Below are 12,415 nucleotides of genomic sequence, written 5' to 3'. Positions count from 1 at the left end.
TCTTAGGATCTCAGCCTCTCCTCTCCCCTGTTGTCACTGTCTCCAACACTACCTCTACCTCTCGGGGGTCACAACACTCCTTGCCCAGGAGTCTGGGAGTGGCCAGGGGGCCAGGCAGCTAAGGAGCACCTGCCTCAGGAGCACCTGCCCTCCCTCCCCGGACTCCACCCCCAGCATTTGCATGGCCTTCTCCAGGCCAGGCTTTCTGCCCTGGTCACTGGAGTCCGCAGAGCTGGCATGAGCCAGGTTCTCAGCTCCCTGCTGTTTCCTTGCCAAAAATATATCTGCTACTGGAATTCCATGTGGAAAGTATTTGACAAATAGAATTTCTTGGGAGAATATTTTACTTTCCCTTATCAAAGTATAATGTGCTGAGGGCTTGGCCTCACCCGCTGATCAAGCGATGGAGATCTTAACGGATGACTCTAGGCCCTTGATGGTGTCCCAGTCCCTTAATTTGAACACCTTTAGAACTAGTAAAGACTCCAAACCAACAACATGCGAAGTGCACATGAGTATTTAAGATTCTGACTCCAGGAACTTCTTACTTCCCCAGTGCCTTTGTGGGAGGAGAAGTCCAGAGTTGATGCCTGGTGTCAGCTACTTTCTAACAACTCTCAGCCCCTGTGGAGTCATTTGAAAAGTTTGCTCTCAAAGAACTCCTCAAATCTTTAGAAGGCAAGAAGGAGATATGTGTCATATTATAGCAAGAACTTTTGATAAGGAATTTAAGGTGGATTTTTTTGGTCTCATTTTTATTTTGAAAAGCTGTGCAGGAAGCGTTTATTGTTTTGTTTTGGTACTAGGGATTGAACCCAGGGATGCTCTACCACTGGGCTGTATCTCCAGCCTTTTTGGTTTTTATTTTGAGTAAGGATCTTGCTAAGTTGCTGAGCCTGGCCTCGAACTTTGGATCCTCCTTCCTTAGCCTTCTGAGTCACTGGGATTACAGGCAGGTACTATCATGCCTGGTAGAAGTGCACTATTTTAGCAATGTCCTATTTGATAGAAGATATCTACGTATCCTTATTTATCCTCTATCTCACATAACTGATGTTATGATTGGGCTAGTAAAAACAATGATCTTCCTCTGAAAATATTTATTAAACCTACAGAATAAAGAAGACCTTGTCTGTACCTTGATTTATAAATTAAACTGCAGGACATCTTAACAACAATAACAAAACAAATCTAAAACCCAAACTTTCTTTAAAAAGACTCTTGGAATGAGCAAGTAAATTGTGATGGATAACGTAAAAAATAGGTGAGATTTATCCGTCGATTCATTGCTGACGGACATTGACCTCTTTATAGACTTACATTTTAACTTTTATATGAATATGTTGAGGGCAAGGTACAGAATCCAAGTGTGTCATGGGATCCTGGCACTCTGGAACAGGACCAGTTCTGAGAGTCAAGAGACTTGAATTCTAGTTGTTAAATGCTGACGTTAAGCAAAGTATGAAAAGAAAACTATGTGGTTCTCAGGTTTTGGAAAATGAGGGAAATTATACTTGCTAATCTAGTGGGTTCCTTATAGTTTAAATATTCTAGATTTTGTAAGTACAAATTCATTCAGTCATTTAAAATAGAAACTTCGCAGGGAAATAATAACTCTGCAGTTAGTGTGTGCTGCTACCAGGTGAGGTGATACTGTGTCCATGGGTTACGTGCTCCAAGTGGTATTCTCAAGCCATGCCTGTAGTGTATCTGAAATTTATATTATACTTCTATGTTTAATCCCCTCTGAAACAAATATTTGTTTAAACGTTAAGCTCAGCCATTATCATGTGCTCACTGACCAGAGTCGCGATCTGATTTTATCGATTTTCTCAGGCTGCTTGAGAATGCCATTCGTGTATTTGATCTGTGTGTGCTTGTTGGCCTGGCGTCCAGGCTGGGCGCTGGTGACAGTAATGGGGCACATTTCTGATTCCACGACTGTGAAGCAAAACTTTGTCCAATCACAAGAGGCACTTCCTGTCTCCTTAGGACAGAGGCGCTTTAATCACAGGAACCATTGGCTTAACTGCATGTTCTCTAGAAACAAACAAGACATTTTGATAAAGAAATGTTAAAGAATATTCTTAGTGACATTTTTTACTTTTATAACCTGCTGAGAAAGTGAAATATTCTAACAGCATCCTATCTGAAAACATTTATTTTTATCATTGTGTATTGTATGTTAAAATAAAATCATAAACATTTGCAAGACTTTTTCAAATAGTGTGAAGGACTTCCACAAGAGAAGACCCTTACCAAAAGTTTGGTTTAGGAGCTCAAAATTCAACCCTATTGAAGCAAGGATCATAACCAAGGATATTAGGTGAAATCCAGAGGACAGGCATCTGGTACAGAAACTTCTGGTGTGACCAAACCCGGCCTTGGACACACAGATGGCCGTTTGACTTTGGCGATGTCTCTACCTTGTCGGGCCATTAGAGTCAATTGGAGTTGGAAACTGCCATTTGGGTGGCATTTGATCTGTCTGTCTGTCTGTCTGTGGCAAGGCCCTTTCTTCTGCACCCATTCTCTTCCTCCTCTTCTTGGTCCAGGACCTTGGAGCCCCAGCCCCTAGGAGAGGCAGGCTGCCCGGGAGCCTCCTTCTTCCTGTTCCACACATCCCCAGGCTCTTGGTGTCTGTTTAATAAACATTAAACTTATATTTACTTTGCAAAGCATATTTATTAGTGTTCCGAGCACAGACATAGACGTGCCTAGTTAATCCAGTTGTGCAGGGAAAAAAATTAAGGCTCTCACTAAATAGAAACAATAAGGGTGAGGCGTTGGGCGCCTGGTTGGGCAGCTCACAGGACATCTTTTTGACCCTGCATACATGGAATGGACAGGCAGGGCAGTGCCTACCAGGACTAAGCCGGGGAAGGGCAGGGAGGGTGGGAGCTTATTAGAACCATAGGTGTCTGGTCGAAATGTTCCCCACCAGAACCTCCTCGTTACAGGAAAGAGGCAGGTTCCCTGAAGGGTGGCCAAGGACCTGGCCAACCAAGGACAAAGCCAATGCTAGACCCAGGCTTCTAACCCGGGGTATTCCATCATAACACACTGTCCCTTCCTTCCTCAGCTTCCGACACCGAGTGGGACAGAGGATCACAGCTTGCTCCTGATTTTTGGCTGACTTTGGACAAACTGCCCTCTCTGGGCACCAGTTTCACTTTTCAGATGGGACAGCGCCTGCCTAAGGAGACCCTGCTCTGAACTCAAGCTGTCTGTCCAAAAGGACTGCTCAGAGGGGCGGGTTTCTCCAGAGCCACCTGCTTGCTGTGCTTCGCTCCTGGACATGGATTTGCTTGTCTTCTGATCAGAGTTGTTAAAGGCAGCTTCACAGAACTTTCTTAAATTCTAGATATAAGGTGAATTCTCTAAGCATGTGAATTTTTTTCTGTCCAAGCTGGTTCCAAAATGGTCTAGCAGGTGGCTGCGCCTGATAAACCGGGGAAGGAAAAACAGTATCCAGCTCCAGGGCTCTCTCACCGGGACTGAGATGAATAATTTGATCAGGATACCACAGAAGAGTAACCATGGGGGTGTCTTCTGAAGGAAGCAAGTCTGAAAATGGAAATGGCGGGCTCTGGAGGACAGGAACACCAGGCAGAGGTCACCTTCTGGGATGCTGTACTTTCCTGGCAGCTGCCTCCGGGGCATGGTGTGACCGTAAGTCAACTTTACATTTCCACTGCACCAGATTTTCATTAGGGCCATGCAGTACATGGCCATCCCTACCCCAGATCATCTTCTCTACCCCACGTGAACCGCGGTCCCAGTGACTTCTACCTCCTCTCATTATTGACCCACTTTAAAGATTATTTTGAAAGTTAATAACCTGTGTCTTTTTAAAAGGCACACGTAATCCTCCTGCACCCAGAGATAGCTGCACTTGTCACCTGTTGTGTATCCCTGCCGTGTGTCCTGGATGAGAGTAGGATCAGCATACATAACTACACTACTGCATAGCACTCAAGAGCTAGAGCCTATGAAATACCAATCATGCTGTTTTCTGCATATTTTCTACAACCTACTAATACGTTCTGAGTAGATTTCCATGTTGACCATTATTAGTTAACATTATTAAAGTGCCACCGAGGTACACACACACACACATACTCACCTCACTAATGTGCTATGTACAGGCATTACATTGCCTTCCCGTTTTCCCTGTTACAAACGGCACTGAGTGAATGTCTCTAAATCCAGGTCTTGGGGGTGTGCCTTCTGGTGCTTTCCTGTGGTGAATTTCGGAAGCGGCCTTGCTGGGCCAGGAGGCTCCCCTCCTGTAAGGCTCTGGGTGCATGTCACCACACGGCCCAGAAGGCCAGTTCTGTGCAGAATCTGTGGGTGGCCGACTTTCTCCAGGTCCTAATAGCTGAGCATTGTCTTTACTTGACAGTTGATTGAGATACAATTAAAGAATCACAAAACTGACTTATTGTAATGAACGGTTCAGAGGTTTCTGCTACAGGTGTGCCACGGTCAGCGCAGTCCAGCTTTAACACGTGCCATCTCCTGAATCCTCCCTCAGCATTACCTTTCAAGATAATGAAATCGAATTGAATGTACTGAAATGGTCCGATTTTAAGTCCATCGGTACCAGTGGTGCGTACCAACACAAGTTGCTCCAGAACTTCTCCTTATGCCCTCCCAACAGTCCTTCCTCATCCCTGTCCCCAGGAGCAATTCTGCCACTGCAGGCTCTAGATGTCACATCAGTGGAGCAACGCCGTCCGTGCTTGGTATCTTTGAGCCTTATCCATGCTGTTCACGTGAGGGAGTGTGTTTCTGTTTATTGCTGACATTTTGCATGAACATGAAGTAAGTATGTTTATCTCCTGTGATAACATCTGCATTGTTTCTGGATTTGGCTACTGTGAGTGAGGCTTTGGTGAGCATTCCTAAGCGAGGATTTTGTAGACCCGTATTTTTAGCTTTCTCAGATAAACAACTGGGAGTGGAATTGCTAGATCATAGGACAGATGTCCATTTTAACTGTTTACGAGGTTGTGAAGCTATTTGCCAGAGTGGCTGGGCTACTTTACGCACTGGTCAGAGGCCTGCTTATTCTACATTTTCTCCAGTACTTAATGTGGTGAATGTTTCTATTTTAGATATTTCTGTGGCTGTGTAGTGAGATTTCCTCGTGGTTCACATTCTCTTCATAATAGCATTGCTTCTTCAATGAGTTGAAGACCAGAGAGATTGACTGCTTTTTATAAATGTTAATTATTAAATTTACCTAATTCACTTCATAAATGCGAATTTCCTTGAAAACCCATACATGAAATATTTTTAAAAGTTAAAAGAAAAAAGAAAAGAAAACTAGGTCTTAGGATCCATGTTTGTACATACCCAGGAGAGGCACAGTGTTTGATCCTCTTTTTTATTTTCATTTTCCTTTAACAAATGAGGGTAGGCAGGTGACAAGGTGCTCTTTGGTTATAGAATTAGTTATACAACCAGTATGTAATTATGAAAGGACAAAATAACAACCAATTTAATTTGAAGATCTTTATTCACTTTAGGTGAGATTCTAGAATTAGGCAACTCTTTATTGCTTGAAAGACAATGTTCCTATGGGTTGAGCCCATGATGTTGATTTTATAGACAAAAGTCTGGAAAAAGCAGAAACAAAGAACAAAAAGCAGATCAGCTATTTCAAAGCCTCTCTCCTTGTAAGTCTGGGAAACAAAACAATAGAAAAATAACTGATTTGTGAGTATTCGACTACTTGGGTGACCTTTCAGTGAAGAGTCACACAGAAGGGCCAGCTGGGACACTGGTGTTCCCCTCCTGGTTCTCCCAGGTCAGGCCACACTGGGTTTTGGTCTGCTGATGGCGAACTTTGGCCTGAGTGAGCCCTTTGGATTTTAAGCCTGGTCTGTTGGGGCCTAATCCAGGAGCTTAGTCCAAACCAATGGTGCCTGTCATTTTCATTTAACGAATACAATAGATGCTTAAAAATTCTATTGCATGAAGGAAAAAAATGAATGAAGTCAGACTCAAGGTCTGGGGCTCTTTCTGATGTAACTTCCTTGCTGCTCCTCATGTTTGGTTCCCTTCCTGCTCTGTCAGCAGCAGGGTTTCCGTAACACATTCCGCGGGGACAGAGGGCATTGAGTCTTGGTGGTTTGAGATCTTTAGAGAGTACCTGGGTTGGGCCCTGGTATGGGAGGAAGTCAGAGCCCACACTGCAGACTTATCTTTTTTGTTTTTTTTTCTATTGTTTATAGTTTGCCATATTTGTGCACGTGTGTGTGTGCCTGTGCACACATGTGCATGCTGTTGCTGTAAACTCCCTCCAAGCCCTTCTGGAAAGAGTCACAGAACAAACAAAACATAAGGCAGGAGGAATAAAAGGCCCACCCTGGCCCTACAGCAGGAATAATCTGCCTGGTGGGGAGATCCACCCATAGGGAACCAGGAGCTCCTGTAGGTGCAGCAGCAATTACAGCCCAGCTGCCACCCGGCCAGGACTTCAGGGAAGAGATCTGGGAGTGGACGCTAGGAGAGACTAAGATTTAAGTGACAAATATCACAGAATACTAAGCCAATACGGATGGGCTAAAAGAACAAACAGGGGTTCGCAGGATTAAAATAGATGAATCAGAGGGGGAGATAAATACAGAGGAAGACAGGGCAGGAGCGTATTTGGAGCGGAGGAGGAGCACACACCAGGAGACAGCGCAGCTGGGATGGGGCGGAGGGTGCCAACTGCCGGGAGAGCAGGGCCCAGGCAGAGAACAGGGCGGAGCAGCCGTGTCGGAGAGGAGGAAGGTAACATGCCAGGTGGTGGCCGAGCGTCTGCAGAGCTGGGGCCCCTGGAGTTTTTGACCAGGGGGCAGTAAGAGACAACACGTTAGCCCTGAGGATGATGTCTGCCAGCTGTCTGGGATCCAGGACATGGTGGGACACTGTGGGATGGGCTCTGTGATGGTCCCACTGAGATCGTTTCTGTTTTCACCCATTTTTCTGTGAATTTTATCACCTTGTTAAGATAGTGATTGAGTTTTTCAAATATTTTTCTTCACATTAAATGCTTGTACCTCATTAGAACAATTTTATCCACAGTTTTGCCGCCTTTATCACATAATTTTGCAAAATTCAAACTTAACAGAAACAATCAAGCTGTTAATTTCAATTTGAAAGTGTTTCACTCTACACGTTAAGCTGGGCACACTGCTAGGACCAGCCCTGGGACAGAGCCACTGTGACAGAGCTGTTGGTGGGTCCAGTTTACCAACCCCCCCACCCCAGACCCCATCTCAGGTGGCTCCCGAGCTAATACCATAGATAAGAAAACGGATATTGACAAAGGTCAGTCATGTCCAAGTGCACGGAGCTAGAAAAGTAAAGCCAGAATATTGCTTAAAAAGAAAAAAAAAAAGCCCAGTTAAGGTTTGGGGGAAGTAGCTCAGTGGTAGAGAGAGTGTCTGGCAGGTATGAGGCCCTGGGTTTAATTCCCAGCACCAAAACAAACACAACCACCAAAACTGAAAAGAAAACATTGTTTGAAACTCTAGACCAATCTCGCAGGAAAGCACTGTTTAATTTTTAAATATTCACCCTCTGAGAATCTGAGGGCCACAGGGGAGTGAGCTGCCCTGGAGCTCGGTTCAAGTCCAACCTTTGTGCTCTGTGGCTCTTTTGATGATAGTGGCTAAAATACCTCCGCCCCAGCTGCTCCTTCTCCCTGGCTCGCTGCAGATCACACCATGAATATGAGACCAGCAGCGCTGAGTGCCTGCCGCGTGAGGCAGTGCAGGAGCACATTTCCTGTATTGCCTCTGTGTGGCCTCTGTAGACCCCATGAACCTGGCCTAGTATGATCACCGTCCCACCCTACCAAACAAACAAACAAACAAAAACAAAACCCCATGCCCAGCAAGAGGCCCTGGACCTTGCCTGAGTCTGTGCAGCCAAGCTGGGGGCGCCAGGGCTCAGGCCAGCTTTGTCTTAGGTCCGGGCTCTTCCCGTTGAGAGGTAAGCCTGAGCCTGCTCTCTGCTCTTGTTTCCTGGCTTCCTGCAAAGGCCCTGGACGCCCAGGGATGGGAGTGTCCTGTTGTTCTTGAGCGTCTTGGTCTCTGCTGAGCTACAGTCCTGAGCAGCTTGGCCAGCAACCAGTCCTCTGGGAGAGCTGGGGTTTCACTCAGACTGTTCCTTGTGTTTTTTGTCCCTTTCTCTTTGCCAATATAAGTTAATGCCAATAAAAAAAGATGATTGACTCATGACAGGCATGCCAACAGTTACTATAGGGAGATAGCCTCGATAATGACCCTCTGTATTGTCACTCGGGATCTCAAAATCTTCAGACACAGTGCAGCCTGCAGGTCGCTGGGGCCTGTGGTCATCCCGGAAGAAGTTCAGGTGCCAGGGGAAGAAGGTAGAACAGAAGGGAAGTTCTCAGAGACTCCCAGAGGCTGTGAAGCAGGGTAGATCAGGAAGTTCTTGAGTTTGCCTTAGTAACAGACAAAGAGATGCAACTGAAAACTCTACCAAGTTCTGTCAGAGCCTGAGACTGTGAGAGGTGGTAGAAAAGTAATTCAATGCGTAGATGTGAGGGTGAGACTCACTGACTGAAGTCAGAATAATCAAATAGCTATGCTTTCAACTCCTCCTATGTAAGGGGAACGTAATACGAGTGACTGCTTTGTAGAATCTTCCCAATAATCTTGGGAGGATTATGAAATCATTCTAGAAAGACATTTAGGTAGCTACATTCCAGTTGGTGAAAGTCCAGCGAGAGCCAGTGTCTTCTAGCATACCCTGCTGCTACTGGGAGGAACGCACAGCAACGAGGGGAGCCCTCCTGCTGTTGTGGGGAAAAGTTATCGGTGAACTCCCACTCTGTGGTGGTGGGTGCATTGGTTTGATGGTGCTATGTATTATTGACACCATGGTAAAAGTGAAAAATGTGGAAATTTAAGGAATTTGTTCAAGGTCAGTTGGGGAAACCATGATTTGAACTCAGGTCTTTCTGGAACTTTCAGGAGATTCACTGTATTCACTGTATGGTAGCCTCAGCCTTGTGGCTCTCAGACATAGGAGTTAAGATGGCAGCTAACTCCTCAGCATAACTCCACCCTGCCAATACTCAGCTTTGCTAGAAAAGTGGAAAACTGACATGCCTGACAAGGAGGGATCTCTTTCAGGACCTAAGAGGAAAAGAAAGCAACTGGCTGACAAGGAGCAGAGAACCGTGAGCCTAGGAGAGGGGCCGAGTGGTGGGGAGAACTGGCATGAACTGGCAAGTGGATGCCCAAGCTGGAGGTGCCCGGCTGCTCCACTGCAGTCCATTTTAGCTGTGTTTGAAAGTGGGTCAGATCTTGCCAACTTTCCAGAGAAGATGGAGATTTAAATTTTTAAATAAAATCCTATTAAAAATTGTTTTGGAATGAAACCTTTCATCTTGAGATAATTGTAGGTTCACATGCAGCTGTAAGAAGTAGTAGAGAGGTCCCTTGTGTGCTTATCCAGTGCCCCCGGTGGTAATTGTGATGTGATTTAGAATAGAAATACGCATCTGTTTTTTTGTCTCCATATCCTGACATAGCTCCTAAAAACTTGGACTCTCCAAAGTAATAAGTGTCTTTTCATTTGCTAATGAGATGATTGATGGTTGGAACTTTCAGCCCTAACCCAACCTCTGGGATGGGGAGAAGGGCTGGAGTTGATATTTAAGTTGATCACTCCTGGGCAAATATTTAATTAATCATGACTTCATAGGGATCCTCTATGACACCCAAAAGGACACATGCAGAGATTCTGGGGTTGCTCAGCACGTGGAGAACCTGGGAGGATGGTGAGCCCAAGTGCACACAGAAGCTCCGTGGTGTTTCCTCCGAACCTTGCCTAGGCCTCCCCTGCATCTGGCTGTTCCTGAATTGTATGCTCTTAGAATAAATAGGAAAATGTAAGTAAAGTATTCCCCTGAGTTTTGTGAATCATTCCAGAAAATAATAGAACCTGAGGGGAGGTTGGGGGACCCTCTGATTCATTAATTGGTGGGTTAGGAGCACAGATGAAAATCGGGGGGCTGGAGGTTGGCATCTGAAGTGGGGGCAGTCCGTGGGACGGAGCCTTTAACCTGTGGGAGCTGATCTGCCTCCAGGCTGACAGGGTCAGAATTGACTGAGTCCTAGGACACCTAGTTGGTGTCTGAATTCCTGGTGTGTGTGGAAAACCCAAACCCAATTTTGGGGACCAGAAGTGAGCAGTTGAGGGTGGAGGAGGAAGGAGCAGTCAGTGTTTTGCTTTCTGATTACTAACACCTGTTATGACCAGGAGTGGTCAAGGCAAAGAACATGTCCATCTCTACAAGGTGCCCTCAGGGTCCACACACACACTTCTCTCCCACCCTCCACCTCTTCAGCTCTGGACAGCGGTTGGCCTTCTCTATTTCTAGAACATCTGCCATTTCTGGAAATACAACACGTGACTTTTGGGGACTGGCTTTGCTCATGGCATGACTGTCAGGAAGTTCACCAGGTGGGTGCTGGCTAGAACCTTGGGGCGTGGATGTCCTTCAGCTTCATCACTCTCCTGCTGAAGGACATCTGGCTCGGTTCCAGTTTGGAACCCTGATGAATAAACTGCTTTATACATTTTTGTACAGTTTTCATGGGAATGTGTCTATTTCTCTGGGATAAATGTCCAAGAACACAGTCGGTGGGTCACGTGGGAGTCACACGCCTCCCACCCACCAGCAGCGTGTGGGTGGCCCTGTCCCTTCACATCCTCATGGGTGTTGACTGTTGCCACACCTTTTACCTCAGCCATCCCTACTTCCCCTTGTGGTTTTAATTTGCATGTCCTAGTCGGCACACATTTCCTTGTCACGTGCATTTCCTCTTTGGTAAAATGTTTGTTCATGTCTTCTATCCATTTCCCAATTGGACTGTTTAGAATTTCAAGAGTTTTAAAAATTTATTTTAAAACAGTCTTTGGTTAGATATAAGATCTGCAAACATTTTCTCTCACTCTGTAGCTTGTCTTTTCATCCTTTTAACAGGGTCTACAACAAAAGAAATTTAAAAAAAAATTTATGGGGCTGGGTTTGTAGCTCAGTGGTAGGGCGCTGCCTACACAGTGAGGTCCTGGGTTCCATCCTCAGCACATCATAAAGTTAAATAAATAAAATAAAGGTATTAACAAAATTTTATGAAGTCAATTTTTCCTTTGTGTCTTTGTTATCAAGTCTAAGAACTTTTCACCCGATCCAAGTTCCTAAAGACTTTCTATGTGTTAATAGTTGTTTTAGTTTTGCATTTAAGCCTGATCCATGTGTAGTGTATTGTTGTGAAGGTGTAAGACCCAGACAGAGATTCATCTTTGTGCCAATGGATTTCTATTTAGTCTAGCATCATTTGCTGAAGAGCCTGTGTTTCGGCATTGAATTGCTTTCGCACTTTTATCAAAGACGTATTTTGATGTGGCTCTATTTCTGTAATCTTCATTCTGTTTCACTTATAAGTGTGTCTGTCCTTTGCCAGCTCCATTTATTTAGGTTTTTTGATCTCCATTGTTCACTTTTCTGCATTCAGTTCTCGGATGTTTTATTCGTGTTACACATATTTCCTTTCATTTTTACAATTGTAATGGTACCTTATTTTTAATTCAGTGTCCACATGTTCATTGCTAGTGTGCACAAACAGAATTGATTTTGTATGTTTACCTTAAATTTCAAGATCTTGCTGAACTTACTTACAAGCCTAGGGTTTTTTTTGTTGTTGTTGTTGTTTTTTGTAATTGTTATTCTTGCTCAGGATTTTCTAATAACCATTGTCCTTTTCTAAAAGAGACAGTTGCTTTCCTTCTTTTCTGATCTGAGTGCCTTTTATTTCCCTTTCTTGCCTTATTGTACTGGATAGTGCATCTGGTACTTCGGTGAATAAATGCCCTATTTCCAATCTGAAGGGAAGGCCTGCAACCCTCAGCTATTAGCTATTAGGTATAATATAGATGATCTTTATCAAGTTGAGCAAGTTCCCCTCTATTTCTATTTTTCTGAGAAGTTTTTAAAATCATGAGTGTTGAAATTTGTCAAGTAACTTTTGCATCAACTGGCTTAATCATGTGATTTTTAAATTTTTTTAGTCTATTAAAATGATAGACTGCATTGATTAATTTTCAAATAATGAACCAGGCTTGCATCTCTGGGATAATCCAAACGTGGTCATAGTTTATAATTCTTTTTCGTAGATTGCTAACTGTATTTGCTAATATTTTATTAAGAATTTTTGCTTCTACATTTGAGGGACATTTGTGATTTTCTCTATTTCGTAATGGCTTTGTCTAGTTTTGGTGTCAAGATTATACTTGCTTCCTAAAATGAATTGGGAAATATTTCATCCTTTCATTTTCTGGAAAAGACTGTGTAGAATAGATTTTAATTCTTCTTTAAATG

General features: G+C 44.2%; 1 long non-coding RNA gene across 3 annotated transcripts in view; it reads left to right on the top strand.

Annotated features, from left to right (window-relative positions):
- The window catches only part of LOC120887449 (uncharacterized), a 259,915-nt gene that overhangs the window by 23,285 nt on the left and 224,215 nt on the right, over nt 1-12,415 (top strand). For all 3 annotated transcript variants that reach the window (XR_013426335.1, XR_013426337.1, XR_013426336.1), the window contains exon 2: nt 3,083-3,672. This is a non-coding gene — a long non-coding RNA (uncharacterized LOC120887449). The remainder of the gene's footprint in view (nt 1-3,082; nt 3,673-12,415) is intronic.

The sequence above is a fragment of the Ictidomys tridecemlineatus genome, chromosome 10 (assembly GCF_052094955.1).
Source record: "Ictidomys tridecemlineatus isolate mIctTri1 chromosome 10, mIctTri1.hap1, whole genome shotgun sequence".
NCBI classification, from domain to species: domain Eukaryota; kingdom Metazoa; phylum Chordata; class Mammalia; order Rodentia; family Sciuridae; genus Ictidomys; species Ictidomys tridecemlineatus.
The sequence above is the reverse complement of the archived record's forward strand: the minus strand, read 5'-3'. Positions and strand labels throughout refer to the sequence as shown.